The sequence below is a fragment of the Mytilus trossulus genome, chromosome 12, assembly GCF_036588685.1.
Source record: "Mytilus trossulus isolate FHL-02 chromosome 12, PNRI_Mtr1.1.1.hap1, whole genome shotgun sequence".
Classification (NCBI taxonomy): domain Eukaryota; kingdom Metazoa; phylum Mollusca; class Bivalvia; order Mytilida; family Mytilidae; genus Mytilus; species Mytilus trossulus.
The window spans coordinates 31,415,547-31,428,323 of NC_086384.1; the positions used below are offsets into that span (position 1 = coordinate 31,415,547).

Below are 12,777 nucleotides of genomic sequence, written 5' to 3' on the forward strand. Positions count from 1 at the left end.
GAGAGGTTAAGCTAGCTATAAAACCAGGTTCAATCCACCATTTTCTACATTAGAAAATGCCTGTACCAAGTCAGGAATATGACAGTTGTTATCCATTCGTTTGATGTGTTTCGCAGCGATGTTAAGGCGATTTACTTAAGATATTTTCAGGGGCAGATAACCCCGTAAGGACCTCATTATGTATTCATATATTCATCAATGGCGGAGGCTGCGTCTATCGATGAAAATGTATGAAATCAAATTACATACATGCCAGTTAACTAAAAACGACTATAAATATGATGTAATTTATTTATCGAAATACAAATATTGTATGTTTGTGCTTGGATTATTATGGAAACAGTTACAAAAGCTGTTTTTCAAGGCGATATTGTCGGCTTTTGGACCCCGCGGATCAACCAATGAGAAGACGATCGACGTCAAATAGATGTTTGCAGCTTGCAGAATGGAAAGAAATTTGCAGCTAAAATTATTTTCACTTCTATGTGAAAATCTAACCGAAAAAGTAAGTGTGAGCTACAAGACATGTATTTATTATGAAACATATGATGCTTGTTGTGTTTCTCATTCGTTCCAGAGGGCGAAAAACTGTATATTATTAGATAAAAACGAGTTCAATGAGGGCAAGCATGATATACACGTGGTCAAAACAAAACAAGACTGCAACAAATAGCTGAAATTTAAGTTATTTATTGAGTCTCGTCAATAAATGAACGAATGAAACAAGTTCCCTGCATTATACCAAGGACCCATTCTCATCGTTTACCTCGAAATTCGTTTTTGGGATACGATTGCTGTCAAGCAATCTGTAGACTTATACCATTGACCCTATGACACACTCCCTCACGTCATTCGTTTTATTCTAAACATTCGGCAACATCTCAGATTCTTATGATTGTCTTGCTTTAAAAGGTAAAAACAAGCAAAACAATTGAACATAAACAACTTTCCTGTAATGTTTTACTCATAATCTTCATGTATGATATTTTCCTTGACTTATATGCGTGTTTTTAACAATACGGAAAATCAGAATTAAACAGTATTTATATTTAGTGTTTTTATAAATTTAGAAACACGTCAGAGGGAATTCCCAAATTTTGATAACTTGCGAGAGTTCTCTGAAAGCCGATCAATAATTCTATTTCTGTCACACAGGCACTTGTTTCTATCCATTGGAAGAACCACTATCAAGTATATTTACGAGAAGGTACTCAACTACTTTTTTCACCTCTCCGCTCAAAACCCTTATTTCTCTGTCAATTCAGTCTCAAATTTTTTGTAACATACACCATTCGATTCATGAAAAGTTTATCTTTCAGATGATATGCATTGTATTTACCCTTAGAGTACCCCTTACCCCCAGTACACAAGATTTGTCAATAAATTTTCATGTGATCGTTTTTAGTCCTCCTACAAAATACAACTATTTCCGTTTTAGATAATTTGCATAAAACAGTAAAGGATAAATCTAAAGAGTCACAAATGATTAATGTAAAGTCTAGAGAGTGAATGACCCTATGAACTATGAACCGACCAATCACAAGCGGTTTTAAATCTTTCTGCTTCAAACCGGTTGTTGTTGTATTTTGTAGGAGGACTAAAATGAGAATATGAAAATTTATTGACAAATCTTGTGTACTGCCACTGGGGGTAAGGGGTACTCTAAGGGTAAATACAATGCATATCATCTGAAAGATAAACTTTTCATGAATCGAATGGTGTATGTTACAAAAAATTTGAGACTGAATTGACAGAGAAATAAGGGTTTTAAGCGGAGAGGTGAAAAAAGTAGTTGGGTACCTTCTCGTAAATATACTTGATAGTGGTTCTTCCAATGGATAGAAACAAGTGCCTGTGTTCTGTCACAAGAACTGAAGTGGAGTATTTCTATATTTTATCGTTATGAAACTGATATTTGATACTGTACTCTCATAAAGAAATGGAGAACCATTCATCATATCATTTAATAAACGTTCTTGTTCCAAATCGCAAGTCGCGGTTTGTTTATGTATTAATGTCCATGCGTGGTCTCACTAATTAGAGACAAAAAGAATTGTAGAGACAAAAAGCGTCAAGAAGCGACAAGAAGAATAATATTAGCAACAAGAAAACATTTTTTTATTTATATTACTTATTCGAAATAAATATTAAAAAAATATGCAAAAGAAAACAATTTCAACGACAGGAAAGTTAATTTTGATTAGGGGGGGGGGGGGGGGGGGAATGAAACTTGTAAATCTAATTCAGGTGCTACATTTATTTACATGATATTTTATAAGGTATCGCAAGAAGTATATTTTGTCTTTTTATTTGTTTTTAAAACCATTTTTGTACAATATATAATTAACTTGCAAAATGCATTATTTGTGCCTAATTGTCCAGAAAATTCATACACAAATTGTGAAATACAAATTAAGAACTGAAATCAAACAAGAGGAAAACATAATTAGAATGTGAATATTTTTCATCATTTTATTTAGTGTATTGTCTCATTTAACGGTATTTATCATGTTTATGCATATAGATTGAAGATTAAAGGAAACTGATGACTATCTTGAGTTTTCAACAGGTGTTCACTATTCGGTACAATAATTTTATATTCTGGTGCGTGTAATTGATGAAGGTGTTAATGGATGTTATTGTTGCAATAAAACAAAGGACACACACCTAGTTAATCTCATTTGTTGCTCTTAATTGTGTATTACCTTAGAGTGAAGCCACAGCTAATGTTGGTCCTATCAGGAAAAATTAATTGTACAGTTAGGAAGGAAATAATATTTCATGTTTTTGTTTTATTAAATCCTTCAAAAGGAAGGTGACAAATCTTTGTTTTTATTTTCATTTTATAGCGTTTACATTTCCTTTGCTCTTACACATGTTTAATTTTTACATCTATCAATATGATAATAAAAAGTACACAATCTCTTCATCGATTTTTTTTTATTTCTTCATCTTTCAATATAATCCTAAAAAATATTTTAATGTATGTGATAACAAAATGTATTCTTGTCGCTAAATAGCTTCTTGTTGCTTTTTGTCACTTATTATTTTTCTTCTTGTCGCTTCTTGACGCTTTTTGTCGCTAATTAGTGAGACCCCACATGCGTGTAGTTTTCCTGATTTCAAGGGGTATCAGATTGAGTGATTCCCCGCTTCATTGATTAATTTGAAACTCAAGGGATTCTTTCTATGTCTTTCTGCATATGGAGGGCTATTGTTGTTGCATAATTTTAAATCACATAATTTAAATTAAAATAAATGTTTCATCGTAAAAATTACCCATAACACCCCTTCAGCAGAAATGGAATCTTCCATGTTATCGTTTCGAGTTGTCTCCCTTTTCGAAGTATTTGTCAAGAAGAATTAACTCGTTAATGCCGGTAAACGTCGTATTATATTAAGAACGATCTCAATGTAAACAGAGGAGTGTGTACGGAAAGGAGTCATGCCCTCTGACCCAAAGGAACTTCAATAATTAAAGAGTAAGAAATGGGGTTCCTCCTAAACTGGTCCGCCGTTCTATATATAGCTTCGCACCGAAGGTCAGTGTAGCGATAAGTGAACACAATATGATAGGGGTCCAGTCTAGGGTTCCTCCTAGAATTACGGTGATAAGATACGGAAGCAAGTTAACTCGTACCACGGCATTGGAACCAAAAAAGTTAACTTGTACTACTGGGAAGTCGTAACATTCAGAAAAATATATAAAAAATATGATGTTTTATGGGTTTCTGTTTGTAAACTTAATAGAAATAAAGTTGAATTACTTGAATTTTACACAGGAGTTAAATGAAAACTTAGACAAAAATAAAGAATGTTTTAAAGCATTAATGTGTTTACTGATCTTTCAAACTAGAACATAGGCGGATCCAGCCCCCCCTTTTTTGTGGAAAAAATTTGGTTGATAATAAAGGGAATCATTGAAGCATGACTGGAACTGGCCCTCTTAGGTAAGTCAGCGGGCTCCCCCTTAGGAAAAGTTCTGGATCCGCCACTGTAGAACTTAATCCAGAGGAAAGTTAAAACATTGCTTTAACTGTAACTTATTAAAATTGAACAATGTTGAATATGTATATATCCAATTTAAGTTAATTAAAGCTGTAATCCATGATCACAAAATGAATGCTATGTTTACAATTGTTGAAAGCCATGTGCTTTTTTTGCGGGGAAAATGCGGACCCCCTTAACAGGAATCAGTTAAATTTCATGGTTACATTTATTTATAGACAGTAAAAATAATTTTGGCAATCATTTTGACTAACTGCTAAGATCTTATTATTCATGAAAAATTTTCTTCGGGTGAAACTGTATATACCTTAATTACACAGGCACTTGTCTCAAAAAAAAATATTCTTATATACCTTAATATAACACAAGGTACTTAACTATTTTTTTGAATAATGACACCCAGTCCCAAATTCCCGTTATTTTTTTTATTTCTCGGTTGTCAAACCTACTTCAACTTAATATGCCGTAAATCTAAATTGATTTATCTACACAATGGTATAGGACACGACTATCATTGTTGTCGGGATCATTAGAAGCAGGTCTCAGAAGTCGGTCAACGGGATGTTTTTTTGCATTCGTCTCATTTTTTGGCAACACCCAGCCCGCATGTAATTTAATACTGGTTTCTCATTGGTCAATCGTCTGGCTAAAAATAAATGTGGGAAATTTTGGTCAATTTATAACTCTACATTAGTGTCGTTGTGTACACGTGTGTTTCATAACAAACTTATTTGTGTTTGTTTCACATAATCTGTAAAGAATTTACAATAAAAGTAATAATTCATAGTCAGAGGGAAGCTGACAGTTTTTATTTTAATAATTTTTTTATAATAATTCAATCACTGCGGGCTGGGTGTTGCCAAAAATTGAGACAAATGCAAAAAACATCCCGTTGACCGACTTCTGCGGCCTGCTACTAATGATCCCGACAACAATGATAGTCATGTCATATACCATTGTGTAGATAAATCAATTTAGATTTACGGCATATTAAGTTTAAGTAGGTTTGACAACCGAGAAATTAAAAAAATAACGAGATTTCGGGACTGGGTGTCATTTTTCAAAAAAAATAGTTAAGTACCTTGTGTTATATTAAGGTATATAGGAAAATTTTTTGAGACAAGTGCCTGTGCTTAATTATCTACATCTGCCACAGTATTTTCTATCCAATATACAAGGAACATAAGCTACAAATTGGTCATTGTACTTTCAAATTATATACATTTTACAGACTTAAGAGGTATTGGGTGAAAGTAAGGTATATCATGTATATTCATCATTTAACACCATTTGAATGCATTTAAATAAGTTGGTACGAGTTAGCAATGGTACGAGTTTACAATGGTACAGGATAACTATAATTCGATAAAACACAATAAGTACATGGCTCATACACTTGTAACGGGGATTGGCTATTCTTTAAGTTGAGTGACTATTCAGATTGTTACATTTTGCATGTGCAGTTGAATTAGTTTAGAGAATTTATACTATCCAGCTGTACCAGGGTTACCGGCCAAAAATGCTTGAGACTCGCGCATGTTCATGCTTTTTTTGCAACAGTCTTCTTGGATCTATTTCTTTCCTCTTTGATCTTTTGAATTTTGGCCAAATCTCATGCATTTGTTTAATGAAAATTTGACAGAACTGCTATACATGTGTCAATGAAAACTATGGCAATCGTATCCCTCAGAGCATTCTGCTCTTTGATTAATTTTCGTTTCGCAGGTATCCTGCCTGCCTGGGTACATATTGCTCTAATTATGATATCATGGAGCTATTTTTTGGAGCACATGGGCTGCACATACATACTTGCACAAAAGGAACCTGAAACATGTTATCTGTAGCTTGACACATGTTGCACCCATCACCCTATTCTGAGACTACTTCTATAACAGTTACAATAGTCTCAGCCCTAGTTCAAATAATTATAAGGGGGATAGGACCTTTATCTGGACTCCAGGATCAGGTGTTTTTAAGATTGGGATTTCAGGATTGACCTTTCAGGATCCGGGAATTCTTTTTTCGAATTCGGGACCCCCAGATTTTGTATTTTTTAAGCCCGAGATTTCGTGTTACATGTATTAAGCTTTATCCCAGTAAACAGAATCCGGGTCCATCCGCCCTGATTCTGGTGGCATGGCCCTAATTTCTGTTCGCCCTAATACCTGTTTGCCCCAAGTCCGTTCGCCCTGATTTTTTTTTCTTTCTGCTTAGTGTGTATATAATTGAATGTGTTGAAGTCAGTCTACAATTTCGCAGAATATTTACGATGTTTCATGTTAACTCGTCTAAAAGCTAGCTGCTCTACTAGGTTATATGTTTCAGTCGGTACATTTCAGGACTACAAGATAATCCACCAAAGACAATTTATATAACAATTGGGGATATCAAAGGTTTCAAAAGACACCTTATCAACAATCAAAATTCAATCAAAAGTAATGAAAAGTAATTATAAAATAAAGTGTAACAATGCAGTCAAGAATTTCATTTAATTAATATAAATTTTGGCAAATATTCTGTATTTAACTTTTAATAGATACATGTATACATAAATTTTAATATATATATATTCCATTCATTGATGTAACATATACATATCATGACTGAATATAGGGCGAACAAACTCAGTGCGAACAAACCTAGGGCGAACATGTTATCAGGGCGAACCCTCCCGATACCCGGTAAACAGAAGGGACCCAGTTATAAAATTTTCTTTGGGAGCCTGGTTGCAACAAAGTTGTTTATTCTAAACAGAGAAAGCCATTGCTTTGTAGGAACCCGTAGATTAAGGGGGTCTCATATTCTTATTGCTCTGAAAGTAAGTACCACATGCCGCTGAGACAAAAAAATATAACACGAAAGTGTTCATTTGTAACATTTAAACAAACCAGGCATCAGGAACACAGATAACCCCCCCTTTTTTTTGGTCATGGGTTAGGAACCCCCCTTTTTAAAATAACTGGATCTGCCCCTGCCCATTGGTGACATTTCCCATTTCCATTCTCAATTTTATTCCCAATTTACATATAATTTATATATACATCTTGTTTTGAGTACTACATGTATAGGGACATTATTCATAATAGAGGGTCGAAATTATTTTCAAATAATGACTTTAAACCGCTTCAACAAATTTTCATGAAACTTTGCTGAAATGTAATATACATGTTAGATCCCTTACATTTTTTTTTATTCAATGAATATTCTAGATTTTACTCATTCCCTTTATGGGATTTTAATATTATTTAAAAAATTATCCACGAACTGTGCCACTGTTGGCAATTTTTTTTTATATTTGTACGTGTACAATATATTCCTGGCACCACTTTTTAGTCTTTAAAAAAGTTGGAACATACTGTTTTACTTCTGTCTACATTCTTAGGTCAGTCTGTCCAATGAATATTTTTCGTAGCACTGTTTGCAGGAATGTTACAAGGATTTCTGAAATTTGGCTTCAGGGTTTATTCATGTACATGTACGAGTCAGCTATACTGTGTGATGCTTTTTCAGATTCATTTCAACAACTTTCTGTTAACCTTATACTTTAAGGGTATGGGGATATTATTAGTGAGCAGTAGCTCACAGAGATTCATGTGTTTGTTTTAGATTTATATTATTTTTGAGGTGGGCTGGCTATTATGGGCAGTGCTTTCAGCATGTCTAGCTAGTTAATCATGAAAATTTATTTAAGACATACAGAAGAGCTAAAATGTCAGACCATACTTGTATGGCCAAAACAAATATATGTCAGTATGTCTGTTTAAAGTTACATTCTTACATATACATCATCAATATATATAATGTACATGCAGGTCGAAATTTTATTATTTTTGTCCATGGGCCGAGTTTACCCATTTTTTTAATGATTGATTTCCCTTGTTTATTGGTTGGAAAACATGGGGGCGAAGTTTTTATTTTATTACACGAGTTGCAAGTTTCCTTAGAACAGCTGTCATATTCACAATTGTGAATATTGGGATGTATCAGGCAATATATTAAATTTATTGGCAACCCTTACTTCGCTTTTGACACGAGTTTTATAAATTTTTCACTTTACGACAGGAATAAAATGGCTTTTCCCAATTTGGTCAGTGCTCAAATTAGGGTTGTGTGCATGTGGCAGATGTTATTTCTTTATTTAACAATTAGTTGTATCATTATACACATGTTTATGTTCCTTATTTAAAAAAGTATCTGTTTGTAATTAAATGATTACCTTTTTTCAGCTTACCTGTTGATTTCAAGATACAGTATGCCATTCCAGGTTTGATGAAATATAAAGTGATGCTTTGAACATGCATGAACATGTTGAAATTGGATTTCTATTTTTACAGACAGGTAAATTGTTTTATCCTGCAATCAGCTAACTTTGTACAATGAGACACCTCTCCTCAAGTGTCCAAATGACACCAAAATTAACAACTACAGTTATAGGTCACTGTATGGCCTTTCAACAATGAGCAAAGCCCATTCTGAATATTCCACTACAAAAGGCCCCTAAATTGCAAATGAAATTTTTAGCAATTCAAAGGAGAAAACTTACAGTCTAATATGTAACACAGCAACACACGACAACCACTGAATAACAGGCACATGCATACATAATGTGGAGGGGTTAATAGTCTATAGACATAGGAAGATGTGGTGTGAGTGCCAATGAGACAACTCTCCATCCAAATAACAATTTATAAAAGTAAACCATTATATGTCAACGTACTGCCTTCAACACGGAAACTTGGCTCACACCAAACTTAAAGTATAAAGGGCCCCAAAATTACTAGTGTAAAACCATTCTTACAGGAAAACCAAGTCCAACAGTCTAATATCTATATAAAGAAAACAAGGAACACATATAAATTACATAAACAAAAGACAACTACTGAATGTTATAGTGAGCCTGTTTTTTTAATTTGTGCAAATAAATTTCTGTTTTCTTACATTGTAAGAATATAATGTATCAATGTAAATTCGGAAATTATTATAATGTTTTTATATGGCAAATTTGCATTTTGTAAATTGCAATAATGGAACTCACATTCTGAAATCAATAAATATAAGTTTTATCAAAGTAGTGCACCTTATTAAAATGTGTGTTAAAAATAACATCCTTGTTCAAATGTATAATGATATTTCTAGCTACATTGAAGACCAATTGGTGGCCTTCGGTTGTTGTCTGCTCTATTGTCGGGTTGTTGTGGCTTTAACACATTCCCCATTTCCTTTCTCAATTTTATTATTCATGTTCGGTGTTGACATGAATATCAATTATATGGTCATTTTTATAAATTTTCTGTTTACAAAACTGAATTTCGAAAAACTAAGGATTTTCTTACCCCAGGAGTAGATAACCTTAGCCGTATTAGGCACAACTTTTTGGAATTTTTGGTCCTCAATGCTCTTCAACTTTGTATATGTTTTGGCTTTTTCACTATTTTGAACTGAGCGTCACTGATGAGTCTTATGTAGAGGAAAGGCGCGTCTGGCGTATGAAATTATAATCCTGGTACTTTTGATAACCAATTAAATAAAGACTAGGGAATTTATATGTAATTTGCATTTTAACAGTAACTTCTTGAAGAAATATGTTTGCACTTACTTTTTATTACTTTAATATTTAATCATAAATATAATGTTAAACATTTCATTTAATATATACATTATATTTGCATTTTCATATTTCAGCAGTGATGATCACCTGCACTGAGACAGCAGAAGAAAGTTACTTATTTATTACTCATCATGACCATGATGACCATTTAATACTGAAAATCTGATTAAAATTTGTTTGGAAAGCCACCAAATATTTCAATGAGAAGTAGAAAAAAGACAGCAATTCTATATCATGTATATCATGTACTAAGCAGAAGCATTTGCTGTTTCAAGACCCAATTGAATTGGAGTTTAGTGTTTTGATGCAGTGAAACAGAGGAATATTTAAGTGAACAGTTTACCTTCTTTTTCATCCTCGTGTATCATTAAAGTTGATGTTTACCATCGGAGAGAGCTTTTACCTCAGTTAAAATGAATTCTAAATACAGGCAGTTTTGGAAACTTGTATAATTTCTTACAATTGGAGTTTCTAAAAAGGATTACATTAAAAAAAAATGTGTTGCAACAGTTTCAAGGATTTGATTTGTGGTTTCTTTCGTGAAATATTTGAAAAATCTGCAATGTCTAACCAAGTAGTTTATAAGGGATCTAAAGATAAACAAATGACATGTATGATATTCAGATGAATTTGAAAGAAGGAAATATATTGATTTATAAGACTTCAATATGAGTGTTTAGTTATTTTTTTGGCAATTACAGGCATGACGGGAGTAATTATAAGATAAAGTTATTTGATTTAAACATAAATCCTACCTACAGATATACATGGGATATACATATATGCATGTAGGCATAAAATTCACTGATGCACCACATGTTTGAGTTACAAATAATACATGTACATGTACATGTAATTATAAAAGTAAGAATATGACATATGAAAAAAAAATTGATTGCCAATAAAACTACTCTCCATCAGGGAAAAAAATAGTTGTATATATATATTGGCCACCTGCAGAGACGTGAGAGAACAAGAAAATCATATTTAATCATGATTTATAATTTTTCAATTTCATTTCATATAAACACTGAATACAGGCCTGGGTGTACAAAAAGTTCAAAAGCATAAAACAGTGTTGTAATCATGCAGTTGTTGTTCATCTTAAAGACATATGATATTGATGTTGGGCTTCAATAATGAGCAAAAACATATGTATAACAGCCACATAATGTTTAATATTGAACAAAATAATTATGGGTATTTTCTTTGCCATTTTGCACATACATGTATATATGTATTGTACATGTAGATGTGTATCTCATGTACATGTACACAAATTTAGCTTGCATTGTTTATACATGAAATCAGAAAATGCAATGTTTTCATTTCTCCATGTTCTTGCATTTTGTCTAAAATAAAATTGGTTATTTATATAATCATGATAATTGTAAATGTTTGGCATAAAAAAATATAAATTTATTTAAATGATGGTATTACAATGCATTATTTGTATCCAGGATTTTCTGTAACTGCAATAATAAATCTCACATTTACCATGTTTATTGTCCTGGCATTGTTTAATATAAATTATTATTATCTTGGGGAATAAATTTACTCGCACATTTTGAGTCTATTTGAAGGATATACATTATAATTATCATGATTATATAAACTTGAAAACTTGATGGAATATTCACAGTATTAGAAGCCTAAAGATTCTTATATATACAATGTAGCATATTTTGCATGAGATGTGATGTATGGCAATGAGACAGCATGACCCCAACACAGACAGAAATTGCTTTCTTCTATTTTGAAATTCCATGCATATTTTTTGTAATACAGCTAGAATTTGATTTAAAGCATGTGGTATAATTGTCAATGACGTTTTGATTAACAATTAAGTAATTTTACTTTTTGTCATGTTTGTGATTTGGTCAGGTACATCATGACATTTGTAAGATTAACCACTGATTGTACCCTTGTCAATGATATTTGGTAGGCATGGTAGGCAGTAGTTTAATACATGTAAGCATTCATACATGTTTGTCATTTTAATTTCCATGAGGACTATTTTGTCCTGTCCCCTATGTCATGATTTATTCACCTGAAACTTTTGTTAGATCTAGAACTGTGATTAATTTAGTGTCCGATTTCTGTATGTGTATATTATATATACATGTACATAAAAAAGAAGATGTGTTATGATTGCCAATGAGACAACTCTCCACAAGAGACCAAAATGACACAGAAATTAACAATTTTAGGTAATTGTACGGCCTTCAACAATGAAAAATTATATATAATATATAAATATAATGTACAACTACATTATATATTCCTGGAGAGGGAAGAACAAAAAATTGTTATGTACATTACATGTACTGGTACATAGAATTTCTTTTATGCTGACAGAAAAGAAGTACCATTCAGTATACGTAGCCTCCAATATATCTCAGCAGGTGATGGGGAAATCAGTTTTCTGATTTTATCATGTTTAATATGAACTTTAAAATATAATGGCACTTGATAATGAAAAAAAACTATTGATTGTGCTGAATGAGACTTAAGCACTTTTAGTTTTTTCTTGGCTGTCCGTTTGTATTGGTTGACACTAGCCTGCTGGTAGGCAGGAATTTAATATGAAATCAGCTGCAGAACAAATGGGTCACTGTTTCCAACTTCTTGGTACAAATATATACTACAATGTATAAGGTTGAAAAATTATGGCTAATGTATACATGTAACTGTATGTGTCGCTCAAGGCAGCTGATTGAATCATAGTTACATATATGTGCATGCGCATGTATCTGAAACTAATCAAAGTTGAATTTTTCACAGATGCGATGAAAATTTACTTTAGTAATTCATTGTGTTCACTGTATGCATACATGGAAACCATGAGTGCTCAAGGAATATTTTTTTAAGTATCAGATACTCAACGCCATATCTTCTAATCCTTTAATAGTACCCCAAAAAAGGTATACGTTTGTGCAAATATTCAAACTTACTCATTCGAGGAAAACAGAATTGTTAATGCTTTTGTGTGCTTTTGAATAATCTAATCAGAATGAAATTAATAATGGGAGGTCAGAAAAAAAGTTACCAAGTAACTGTAAGACTGTTAGAATTAGTAAAATATTGCTTTTTAAGATGGAATAAAAAGGAAGATTCTGTCCAAGAAATGTAGAAATTCACTTGGGAGATCATTAAAAAAA

At 32.4% G+C, this 12,777-nt stretch overlaps 1 long non-coding RNA gene across 1 annotated transcript; it reads left to right on the top strand.

Moving 5' to 3' along the window:
• The first annotated feature begins 369 nt into the window (after positions 1-369).
• On the top strand, positions 370-10,283 carry LOC134693171 (uncharacterized). Its single transcript, XR_010102352.1, has 3 exons — positions 370-505; positions 8,235-8,346; positions 9,691-10,283. It is a non-coding gene; the product is annotated as an uncharacterized LOC134693171 (long non-coding RNA).
• The last annotated feature ends 2,494 nt before the right edge of the window (positions 10,284-12,777 follow it).